This window comes from Esox lucius, chromosome 19, assembly GCF_011004845.1.
Source record: "Esox lucius isolate fEsoLuc1 chromosome 19, fEsoLuc1.pri, whole genome shotgun sequence".
Lineage (NCBI taxonomy): Eukaryota > Metazoa > Chordata > Actinopteri > Esociformes > Esocidae > Esox > Esox lucius.
This window is the reverse complement of record NC_047587.1, coordinates 2,564,265-2,577,194: the sequence shown is the minus strand read 5'-3', so window position 1 is coordinate 2,577,194 and position 12,930 is coordinate 2,564,265.

The window sequence follows — 12,930 nt, the reverse complement described above, 5'->3', positions numbered from 1 at the left end:
TGTTTTTGCGTCTGTTTGTTGTATTCAGCATTTGATTTAATTCTGGGGATTTATATCTTGTGCTTGACCTTTGCCATGTGAGTTCAATTATCTCTTGGTACTAGAACTGAAGACATTTTGGACTTGCTGACTGGTTCTAGTCAATGGCATGCCAAGCTCAACCAAATGAGCGTGTCGGAAATAGTTCTGAACCTGAAGGGTGTGTGGGGTGTCCTGAAATGTTACACTGTGTTCTGTTACACTGTGTGGCTGTTCTGTTACACTGTGTGGCTGTTCTGTTACACTGTGTGGCTGTTCTGTTACACTGTGTGGCTGTTCTGTTACACTGTGTGGCTGTTCTGTTACACTGTGTGGCTGTTCTGTTACACTGTGTGGCTGTTCTGTTACACTGTGTGGCTGTTCTGTTACACTGTGTGGCTGTTCTGTTACACTGTGTGGCTGTTCTGTTACACTGTGTGGCTGTTCTGTTACACTGGGTGGCTGTTCTGTTACACGTAGTTAGTTGGAGTATCCTGTCAGCTTTTTATTTTAAGTTTAGTCTAACACATCCAGCTCTTAACCCCCCCCCCCCCCCCGCTGAAATTTCAATCTCTCTCGTGTTTATATAAATACCTCATTTGAAATGGTTATTACTTGGCCTGAATTTGAATGTGAAGTACTTTCCCCGCTGTGTGTAATGTAGCACGGTGTTCAGAGCAGTGAGTAGCACAGGGGTGAGAGTGCTAGGCTACTCACCCAAAGGTTGCTGGTTTGAATCCCTAAACCAATCAAGTTTTTAAAAAAATTGTGCCCTTGAGCAAGGCACTACACACAACTGGCTCTTGTCACATTGGATAAGAGCATCTGCTAAATGACATCAATATAAAACCCCTCCCACGGAGAGTCACCCGTGTCTTCAGCGGTACGTATGTTTATCGTCTCTGTATTGATGGTGAAGCTGCATCTTACCTGGAAACAGAGACCCCATGAAATGGCACCCTATTGCCTGAATAGTGCCTTATTTTCCTTGGGTCTGGTCTAAAGTGGAGCCCTAAACCGTGGAGGGATTTTGTGCCCTGCCAAAGTAGACCAGTATTTGCTGTAAAGGTTTAAGCTCAGGCTGGTCATGCTAACATTACTGTGCATCTGTTGGAAATATAACTATCAATCAGCCTGATGTGTTTAGAGCCTGACGCCGTGTCTCACACACACACAGTCACAGTCAAACACATGCAGTCACACACACACAGTCACAGTCAAACACATGCAGTCACACACACACAGTCACAGTCAAACACATGCAGTCACACACACACAGTCACAGTCAAACACATGCAGTCACACACACACACAGTCACAGTCAAACACATGCAGTCACACACACACAGTCACAGTCAAACACACAGTCACACTCCAACACACACAAACTTCACCCCACTCCTGACTGAGTGCGTCTGGCTGCCTGGTTACATACCTGGTAGCCAGATGTCCATTGTCATTGTATGAAAAGAGGAACAGAACAGCTTGAATAATATCTTTCCCATTGAGGGAGCAGAGGAAGGGGATCAAAGGGAGAGATGAAAAGCACTGATGTTCTCAAAATCCGTTTTAAATATGGAGCCAGTTGGAAGTTCTGTCTACTCCTAGCAACACTGCACCTTCAAGACTCATTTCGTGTCCTGGGCAAAACAGTTAATGAAATCTCTTTTTAGTCCAGGTTTGCTTTGTGTCTAGGAAACTAGCTTTAAATATTTAACAGACAGTAGTGTATTTGACATTCTTCTGATTTTGCTGATGTTCTTATTGAGTGACTCACAGGAGCAGTAAGGGTTCACTGTCTTGCTCAAGGACAGAGCTAACAGATATTATTCACTTCACTCATTCAGGGATTCGATCCACCAACCTTCAGATGCTCTAACCACTACCTGCAACCTATTCTGTGAAGGTGTCAGATCCTTACATCTTCAGGAGACATGGGTTCAAATCCAGGCCTACATTCTCGTCAGCCAGCCTGGGGCCCAGTTGCGTACAGACAGACTTAAAAACAGAATAAGACAAAACGTGCAAGAATCAAGGAGAAAGAGAGCAATGGGGACAGGAAAAGCGAGAGGAAGACAGAATTGGAGAGAGATCGAAAGAAGGAGACAGACAGGCCCATCTGATAGTTTCATCTGTGTGCTGTGAACCCACTATAACAGGAATATACCGTAGGCTGCTGACAACCTCCACTCCTAATAAGGTAGGACAGGCTGGCCCAGGCCCCTCTCTCTCTAAATATCCCTCTGGGTCTGAGAAAGACGAGTGAGAGAGTGTGTAGGGGAAAGGAAGGGAAGCGGATGGATTCCAGCCTTATATGGGCAAAGCTCTGGTTTTCCCAGGGTTTATGTCCTACCCGCCGGCGTGCTGCCAAAGGATGGGAAAACAGCCCCCTGGCGACATCTACTGGAACATTTTGAAAAAGATCATCTGAGTTAGCGCTGCTAGCATAACATCCTGCTCCTAGAAGAACGGCAATGAAGTCTCGAATTGCCATCGCTAGTTGTAGTCATCCGTCATCTGTCACTTTCACCCATACAGCAGAGCGGCACATCCGGGAACTTCGGCTGGCAACACGTTCCCTCCCCTTTTTCGGGGACAACAAACGACACTAGCCCTAGACATTCATATAAATTTGCAGTACAAAACAACACTAATGGAGAACCACCAGAATAAATGTGTTTTATGTCATGTCAACCAGCATCAAACTGGTGGAATAACACGACTCTATGGCCAGAGGTGTCCTCCCCGGACATGTATTCCTACCTTACCGGGTCTCCAGGTAAGTAAATTACCAGTGAAATAGTTTACTTTTCATTCCTGCTCTACAAGTAGTATGCAAGGTAGCAATGGCGACGTGCTCTGACAACTGACCTAGCTAGCTACGTTTGCCCCGCTGGTGTTTAACACCGGTCAGTCTGCAACTAATACGTTAAGTGACACTGACAGCATGACAACAAATGTAATCGGTGCAAAACGGAATGGCAAGAGGGACAACCAACCAACTTCATGCATAACAAGCGTTATTAATTTAAGCCGGCCGGTTTGTCTTGGTGGTCTACGTGGGATGCAGGTTTGTTTTCCCGCTCAACAGAGCCTACTCTGTATTACAGGGGTGTCCAAACTATTCCACGGAGGGCCGTGTGTCTGCAGGTTTTCGCTCTCTCCTTGTACATGATTGACTAATTAGGTTACTAATTGGTTAGTTTCTACCCTCACCTGGTTGTTTAGGTGTGAACTGGGAAACAATTTCTAGGAAAAACCAAAAACCTGCAGACACTCGGCCCTCCGTGGAATGGTTTGGACACCCCTGCTGTATTACGTATTACCCGTCTAATATCAAAGTTGGAAGGACGGGCGCTACCGAATACAGTTTTTTGATTGGTGCATCGACTTTTGTTCTGTGACACCAAGTCAGTTAAACTTCAGGGATATAAAACTGTCCAGTTAGGAGATAGTGAATTAATGATTCCAGTCTGCGTCTCTAACCACTATGCCATTTAACTATGGGGAGTCAGCCAGTCACTCACCCACTCACTCATTCGCTCTTCTTGGCCGGCTTTGCTTAGGCGGTCTGGCAGAAATATTTATATATTTCTATTACTATCAAGCTAGTGTACCAACCTTGACCATGGTAAAGGTAGCTGGATGTTTGATATTTGACACATGTTCGGACATTCAAAGCTCATTTAAAAAAAAAAAAAATATATATATATATATATAGTTTTTTTTTAAATGTATTTATTCTTTAAAAACGCTTTACAGTTCAATAGCTCAATGGTCACATGGAGAGATGGCATCTCCAACATCTTGGTTGATTATTTTAGTGAACTAAAAGGAACTTTTGATCAATGTTAACACCATTTGACAACACAGAAGACATCCTAGCGGGACACCTTAAAAACCTGTGATTGGTTGGCATTGCTGGGGATCTGCATGAAGCTTTGAGAAGTCAGATTTAATGGGTAGAAAGGGATATTGGAACATTCTGAAAATGTATGTAGGCATGTATACCACCACCAACAGACAACAGACAATGTCCATGCTGTGTCACACCGTTGTTGAACTATTCCATTCAAAAAAATGCTGACAATGTCCAAGTTAAGACCAGTGTGGTTGCCCATATTAACAACAGTATCTGACCAGTTACTCTGCTTCCAACCCTGTGCTCGCTTCGCCCACCAGTTCCACACTACCATTCATTGAAGGTGAACAGAAATCTGATAACAAATACACTATGGATGAGTCTACATGTCAAACAGGCTAGGGATGAGTCTACATGTCAAACAGGCTAGGGATGGGTCTACATGTCAAACAGGCTAGGGATGGGTCTACATGACAAACAGGCTAGGGATGAGTCTACAGGACAAACAGGCTAGGGATGAGTCTACATGACTAACAGGCTACGTATGGGTCTACATGTCTAACAGGCTAGGGATGGGTCTACATGTCTAGCAGGCTAGGGATGAGTATACACGACTAACAGGCTAGGGATGAGTCTACACGACTAACAGGCTAGGGATGAGTCTACACGACTAACAGGCTAGGGATGGGTCTACATGTCTAGCAGGCTAGGGATGAGTATACATGTCTAGCAGGCTAGGGATGAGTATACATGTCTAGCAGGCTAGGGATGAGTCTACACGACTAACAGGCTAGGGATGAGTCTACATGATTCTTTGACTTGTTTTGTTCTTTGCCCTTTTCTCTCCGAAGATGAGGTTTCTCCCGAACAGCAGCACTTTGAGCCAGTATGGATCCTGGGTCTGGGTCAGGAGGACCAACAGTCCACACAGATTAAAGAGGAGGAACTGAAAACCAATCAGGAGGAAGAGCATCTTCAAGAGCCTGAGAGAGATACTAAATCCTCTTTATTCACTCCTGCCCGTGATAAGGACCCACAGTCCACACAGACTAAAGAAGAGGAACTCCAGACCAGTCAACTCCAGAAGAGCAGCTTCAATGGCCTGAGAGTGACTCCATATTCACTCTTACTTGTGAGAAGTCTCTGTGAGGACGAACCAACTAAAGCCCCAATGGATGTAAGTGGAGTGTCAGAACCTCTATCCAGTACAACTAAACAGATCAAAACAGAAGCTGGTGGAGGGGACTACAGAAAATCAGAAGCAACCAGTGTCTCTCAGCTCCTCTCTGTGCTAAATCCTGACTGTTCTTTAGCTCACAGTTACAACAGTGGAAGAGTCAGATGAATAGAGGTTAGAGGACCTCGATCAGGTTTTAAACCAGTCAAGTCAAAGAGATTAACAAAGGTGAAAGGACAAATCTCCCACGTCAATATGAGCTCTTGGAAATCAACAGGGGTTTTCCTCCAGACATCACTCAGTCAAAGTTGCTCTTCCCCAAGTTATTGTAAGGTTTGTGGCTTGCCTTTTCATTACATGCCTACATTGATTAAACATGTGAAAACTCATGAAAGCCTTGAAGAACAGCTCTGTGATGTTTGTGGAATACACTTTCTGTCTGCTGGAAGTAAAAGGAAACATTGTAATACACCCTGAGGAAAAGCCATATATGAAATTGTATGAAATGTGGTAGGCGGATTCAGCTACATCATCCTTCTAAAATTCACACACGGGAGTCTGTATATTTATGTGCAATGTGGCAAAGGATTCCACATCAATGCTTGGCTGAAAAAACACATTAGGCTTCACACAGGGAAGAAGCCATATCATTGTAAGAATTGTGGCGAAGGATTCCACTCCAGATGCAATTTAAGTACATTTAAGTATATAAATGTATATACGTATATACATAAAAATTCACACGGGGAGAATCTGTATCACTGTGTGTGTTGTGGGTTAGGTTCACTGGCCACGGCTGTCTTAAACAACACATTAGACTTCACACAGAGAGGAAGCCATATCAATATAAGAATTGTGGCAAAGGTTTCAGCTCTAGGCGCTATCTAAGACAACCAATTCTAATTCACACAGGGGAATCCAACAATGGCAAATAATTCAACAAAGGCAGCTCTCTCAATCTACACCTTAGGATTCACACAGGAGAGAATCCTTAATGTTGTCATGATTGTGGCAGAACTCACACCAGGGAGAAATCATATTCCAATTGGGATTGTGGCAAAGAATTCAGAAACGGCAGCCTTCTGAAGAAACAGTGTGATTCACACAGGGAAGAAGCCGTGAGTGTGGTAAATTGTTCAAACAGGAATATTCATTAGAAATTGACCATCTTACAGAAATATTCATAGTAAGAAATAGTTACATTACATTTTTGATGTAGTAGAAGATAAATTATTTAAGGCACTATGTTGTATTGGACAGGAATGTAGATAAATCATTGTTTTTAGCTGAACACCAGGGGGATGCCAAAAACCAGTGGGGATGCCGAACACCAGGGGGCTGCTGAACACCAGGGGGGGTGCTGAATCTGCTGGCACGAATCACTGCCTTGATGGACATGACCTGGAGTGGACATGCCTTCCTGAAAAAGAACAGTGGCTTGGTCTTGTAAAGGTAAAGCTTGAGATGATTAGCCGACATGTGGAGATGTCAGCCATGCAAGCAGAGATGAGTGTTGTTACCTGGGTTTTGGAGGTGAGGAAGGAGAAAACAAGCTGAGAGTCATCTGTACAGCAGTGATAGGAAAGACCATGAGAGCAAATGACAGAGCTCAGAGACTTGGTGTATAGAGAGAAGAGTAGAAGGTCAAAAACTGAGCCTTGGGGAACACCGGTATTAAGATACACTGATCCTCTCCACGTCATCTGGTAGTACTATAATATCCCTATATTATGATCTACTATAATATCCCTCTCTGTGTAGTTTTACTATAATATCCTTCTCTGTGTATGTAGTTTTACTATAATATCCCTCTCTGTGTACGTAGTTTTACTGTAATATACATCTCTGTGTAGTTCTACTATAAAATACATCTCTGTGTAGTTCTACTATAATATCCCTCTGTGTAGTTTTACTAAAATATCCCTCTCTGTGTACGTAGTTTTACTATAATATCCCTTTCTGTGTAGTTCTACTATAATATACATCTCTGTATAGTTCTACTATAATATACATCTCTGTGTAGTTCTACTATAATATCCCTATATTATAATCTACTATAATATCCCTCTGTGTAGTTTTACTATAATAACCCTTTCTGTGTAGTTCTACTATAATATCCCTCTCTGTGTAGTTTTACTATAATATCCCTATATTATGATCTACTATAATATCCCTCTGTGTAGTTTTACTATAATATCCCTCTCTGTGTAGTTCTACTATAATATACATCTCTGTGTAGTTCTACTATAATATCCCTCTCTGTGTAGTTCTACTATAATATCCCTCTCTGTGTAATTTTACTATAATATCCATCTCTGTGTAGTTTTACAATAATATCCATCTCTGTGTAGTTTTACTATTATATCCATCTCTGTGTAGTTTTACAATAATATCCATCTCTGTGTAGTTTTACTATAATATCCATCTCTGTGTAGTTCTCAACGGTCTGTTCTTGCTGACAGTATGATGACGTCCTGCATTGACATTCTCAGTCAACTGGGAAAGTGTTGCTGTTCTATTTTTCGTACCATATCGCAGTAATGCCCAAGCATCACAGTGATAGAAGGTAGGCTTTTGACCCCCTCAACCTTGGTTCACGGCTAAGCAAGTATGCAAGTTCCTTTTTTCTCCACAATTTGTTCTTGCCATCACTCTGGTAAATATTCTCTTTTCTCTCATTATGTTAGAGAAAAGGATTTGGTTACACTTAAAATTGGACACGGTTAATATTGTAGGGATGTAAGATAACCACTAGGGGGTGACACATTTCCATTTTAGTCCAGAATAATTGCATGCAACTGTGGACATCGATACAGTCTCCCCTGATTGTGCACTGCAACTCACAAATTAATAATCACAACTAGACCAAAAAAAGCCTTCTCTGAATTTGATACAACCGGAAATGACATGAACACTCCTGTAACTTGTCCTGGCAGCGCCTTGTCTGCTCCATTTAACATTTACTACATTGTGGCAATAGTGGGAAGGAAATGGATGTATAATGTTTTTAGTGATGACACTCCAACATAAGTGTCTCCTGGTAGGGCTTGTGTGGTAATGACACTCCAACAGAACAGTGTCTCCTCGTAGGGCTGTTTAGTGATGACACTCCAACAGAACAGTGTCTCCTGGTAGGGCTGTGTGGTAATGACACTCCAACAGAACAGTGTCTCCTGGTAGGGCTGTGTAGTGATGACACTCCAACAGAACAGTGTCTCCTGGTATGGCTGTTTACTGATGACACTCCAATATAACAGTGTGCGACTAATTACAGGTTCTCACTGGGAAGATGAAGACTGCTCCAGAATTCTGTTTTCAACATAATTACTGGCATGTTACTGGAGAACATGGCCATGCAAGTTATTGTTTGAACTTTAGGCACACTTACCTGTTCACCTGTGTCCAGATGTTTGACGAGTGCTGTTATGATGTATTTAAACGCCTCACCTACTACACACTGCTCAAAAGAATTAAGAGAACACGTAATCATCACAGTACAACACCAAGTCGATTAAACTTCAGGGACATCAATCTGTCCAGTTAGGAAGCATAAGAGATTGTGAATCAGTGTCACCTGTTTTGGTGCAAATGAAAGTGACAACAGGTGCACTGGTGAGGCAACAGCAAGACAACCCCCTAAAAGGGAATGGTTTTGCAGGTAGTGGCCACAGACAATTGCTCTCTCCTTATCCGTCCTGACTGATTCTTCTCTATTTCTGCGTTTTGCTAGTGTCCTAGTGTCACTACTGGTAGAATGAGGCGGTACCTGCAGCCCATTCAGGTTGCACACGTAGTCCAGCTCCTCCAGGATGGCACATCCATATGTGTTGTGTCCCCCAGTACAGTCTCAAGAGCGTGGAGGAGATACCAGGAGAGACAGGGCCGTAGAAGGGCATCAACCCAGTATATCCTTGGATGGTCACACAGACCTCCACTTGCTAGCCAACGGTACCCTGACTGCTATTAGATACTGGGATGAAATCGTCAGACCTTACACTGGTGCAGTGGGCCCTGGGTTCCTCCTGGTGCAGGACAATGCCCGGCCTCATATGACCAGAGTGTGTATGCAGTTCCTGGATGATGAAGGTATTGATGCCATTGACTGGCCCTCACGTTCTTCAGACCTGAATCCAATTGAGAACCTCTGGGACGTTCTGTATTGGTGCATCCGAATCCATCAAGTAGCACCACAGACTGTCCAGGAGCTCCCTGATGTCCTGATCCAGGTCTGGGAGGAGATCAGATGTTGTTGGGAGTACATACAGGCATGTGGGGGCCACACACACTACTGAGTCACATTATGAGTTGCTGTGATGAAATTCATGCAGGTTAGAACAGTCATTTCAGTTGTTTACTTTGATTTTTCCTATTTAGTTTGAATCCAGCCCTCAATCGGTTGGTGATTTTAGTTTGCATTGACTGTTGTTACATCAATTTGTTCTCAGCGAAACCTGAATAAGACAAAACTGCAGTATTAAAAAAAAAACAACACGAAACATGACAAACATTATCCATAATCCTCTAATAAAACATTAATGTTAGTCTAACTTTGGGGACCCTCCTGATACAAAATGAACAAGAAATCACAATTTCACTAGAACAAGTAGCCCTCCACCCCCCTGCCTTTCTGCCCATTGTTAGGACATGAGTGCAGGCGATAGATAGCCCTCCTCCCCTCCAGCCGCTTTCCCTTGTCCTCAGCCAGGGGTCTGTTCCACTATTGTTATCCATTGGATTGTCTGCAGTCATTCCCTATTCAGCCAGCCGGCGTGCCTTTTGTCCAAACTCCATTCTTCATCCTGATGCAGTCCGGTTGAGACCCAGTCTGGGCTGCTGGCTTCCTCACGTCTGCTCAGAGCAGATGGACCATGGGTGACCCCCCCCCACCCCCCCCCCCCACTCAACACACACACTACGCTACGCAGTATACACCCCCCCAACACACACACACAGACCAGCAGCTTGTTGAGCTTAATACACACACCCTCACGCACTTCAGCACCATCTATCTCACACACACCAGCTGTTTTGTCTCTGTCCCTAGAGTGTGAACAGGTGCAACCTGGACTGGTCACCAGTTAACCCACAACAATCCTGGACTCTACCGTGTCTGTGGGGGGACATGTTGACTTTGTTGACACAATGTTGTTATTATTGGAATTGTTTTTTCCTTTTATTGTAATGCTCCCTTTGTCCTTCTCGGTCTCCCTTTTCCCCACACTGTCTCCAGTTCACCCCACACTGTCTCCAGTTCTCCCCACACTGTCTCCAGTTCTCCCCACACTGTCTCCAGTTCTCCCCACACTGTCTCCAGTTCTCCCCACACTGTCTCCAGTTCTTACCGTCTAATTCTCTCTCCTCTGTGGTTATAATCAGCATTACTAAAATAAAAGTATTAATAACCACGATAACCTAAGTTACTTTGACCTATAACAACAACATTGCATGCTTGCATTAATAACCACGATAACCTAAGTTACTTTGACCTATTACAACAACATCGCATGCTTGCAAGTAAAATTTGCAGAAACACGTTTTAGTCCGGATTGACATTGTAGCATACTGACTAAGTGTAAAATGTGAAACTACCATTTGTTAAGCTGTAGACAGCGGTTGGAAGCTGATTAGCTGAACACCAACAAGCCGCTTCAACAACAAGCAAAAAATACACTTAACATGTAACTTGTAAAAAAAAAAAAACATACAGTGGTGCTAAAACCCTAATTCATTTTTATTAACAATGATTTGTTTTTCCAATTTAGTTCTGAAATGTTAAATGAATGGGTGATATTTGGACACCTCTGTTTGAGAGGTTAGTCTGTTGAAAGGGGTAATTTATGCAGTTGTCTTGGGTGGATTACCACCTTTCACCTGGTTGGGATAGGACACTTTAACGACAGTAAACAAGATGGAGATGATGAAGCACATTAACAAACCATTCATCTGGACTGCTCGTGTGAGCAAACAGAAGTACATAAATCACATTTATTTATAAAGCCCTTTTTACAACAGCAGTTGTCACAAAGTGCTTTTACAAAAACACCCCAGCCTGAAACCCCAAGGAGCAAACAACAGTAGTGAGGAATTTCTGCTACTAGTTATGTATCACTTGATGTCTAGGAAAGTACAGAATAATATTACTCGCAGATCAATGGATCTTTCAATGGATCTTGCTTCCGTCAATTATTCTATATCACAACATGGCTGTCCATTAATAAATTAGAGGCAGTTTTGGTTGAGGATCCTATTTACAGTGTGTAATAATATTTTTCTGGTTTACAAAAGGTCATTTCAACTCAGTAGTGCTCTGTCAATAGTTTCACCTCTATAATAACAACTCAGTAGTGCTCTGTCAATAGTTTCACCTCTATAATAACAACTCAGTAGTGCTCTGTCAATAGTTTCACCTCTATAATAACAACTCAGTAGTGCTCTGTCAATAGTTTCACCTCTATAATAACAACTCAGTAGTGCTCTGTCAATAGTTTCACCTCAATAATAACAACTCAGTAGTGCTCTGTCAATAGTTTCACCTCAATAATAACAACTCAGTAGTGCTCTGTCAATAGTTTCACCTCTATAATAACAACTCAGTAGTGCTCTGTCAATAGTTTCACCTCTATAATAACAACTCAGTAGTGCTCTGTCAATAGTTTCACCTCTATAATAACAACTCAGTAGTGCTCTGTCAATAGTTTCACCTCTATAATAACAACTCAAAAAGCCCTACCATCCATGACACTTATATAAGTTAAGACAGGAAGCCAGAGATGAAGTCAACTACCGATGTAAAAATAGCCAGTGGAGTCCATTAATGGTGGTTATAAATAGAAGGAAGGAAAAGAAGCTGCTGGGTTGAGCTTCTGGACGGACACCCACGCACGCACACACACATGCACGCGCACACACACACACACACGCATGCACACACACATGCACAAACACAGAAGGATCAACTGGGTATTTATAGTCCAGGGTCCAGTTGTGTTTACTGACAGGAAGACAGCCACCTAAGAAACCCGCTGCCCACTTCAATCATCTGTCTGCACACATCTGTCTGGGTGTCACCTCAATCATCTGTCTGCACACATCTGTCTGGGTGTCACCTCAATCATCTGTCTGCACACATCTGTCTGGGTGTCACCTCAATCATCTGTCTGCACACATCTGTCTGGGTGTCACCTCAATCATCTGTCTGCACACATCTGTCTGGGTGTCACCTCAATCATCTGTCTGCACACATCTGTCTGGGTGTCACCTCAATCATCTGTCTGCACACATCTGTCTGGGTGTCACCTCAATCATCTGTCTGCACACATCTGTCTGGGTGTCACCTCAATCATCTGTCTGCACACATCTGTCTGGGTGTCACCTCAATCATCTCTAGAAAGTTGCAATCATATCATATCACTGTTAGGTGGATCAAAAGACTAGCCATCTCAATTTAAAGACCACACAAGGTGATGGTTATGAAAGAGAAGACCATTAGTTTGTAGGTTAGTACATCCTGACCCAGCCTTCACAAACTACAGTCAAACATATTTCCTGGTTCCGAATTGCAATATGTGTTCAATATATTTTCTGTGTGTAATTTGATATTGATTGTCAATTCCCTTGTGTGTATTTTTTATAATGTTCTGTTTAGCTTAGGGGTTCGGAGTGTTGGTCCAGTAAATGAATGGTTGCTGGTTTTAAGCCAATAAGGCAACACATTTTTTTTTGCTACTGAACAAGCAACTTAACCCAAATTGCTCCTGGAAAAAAGTTTATCCTAAAAGACGAAAATCTATTTCCCTTACCTGGCTGGTTAAATAACGGTTAAATAAAAAACCTAAGGAAATAGATGTACTCATAGTTTATATGTTACTCACAA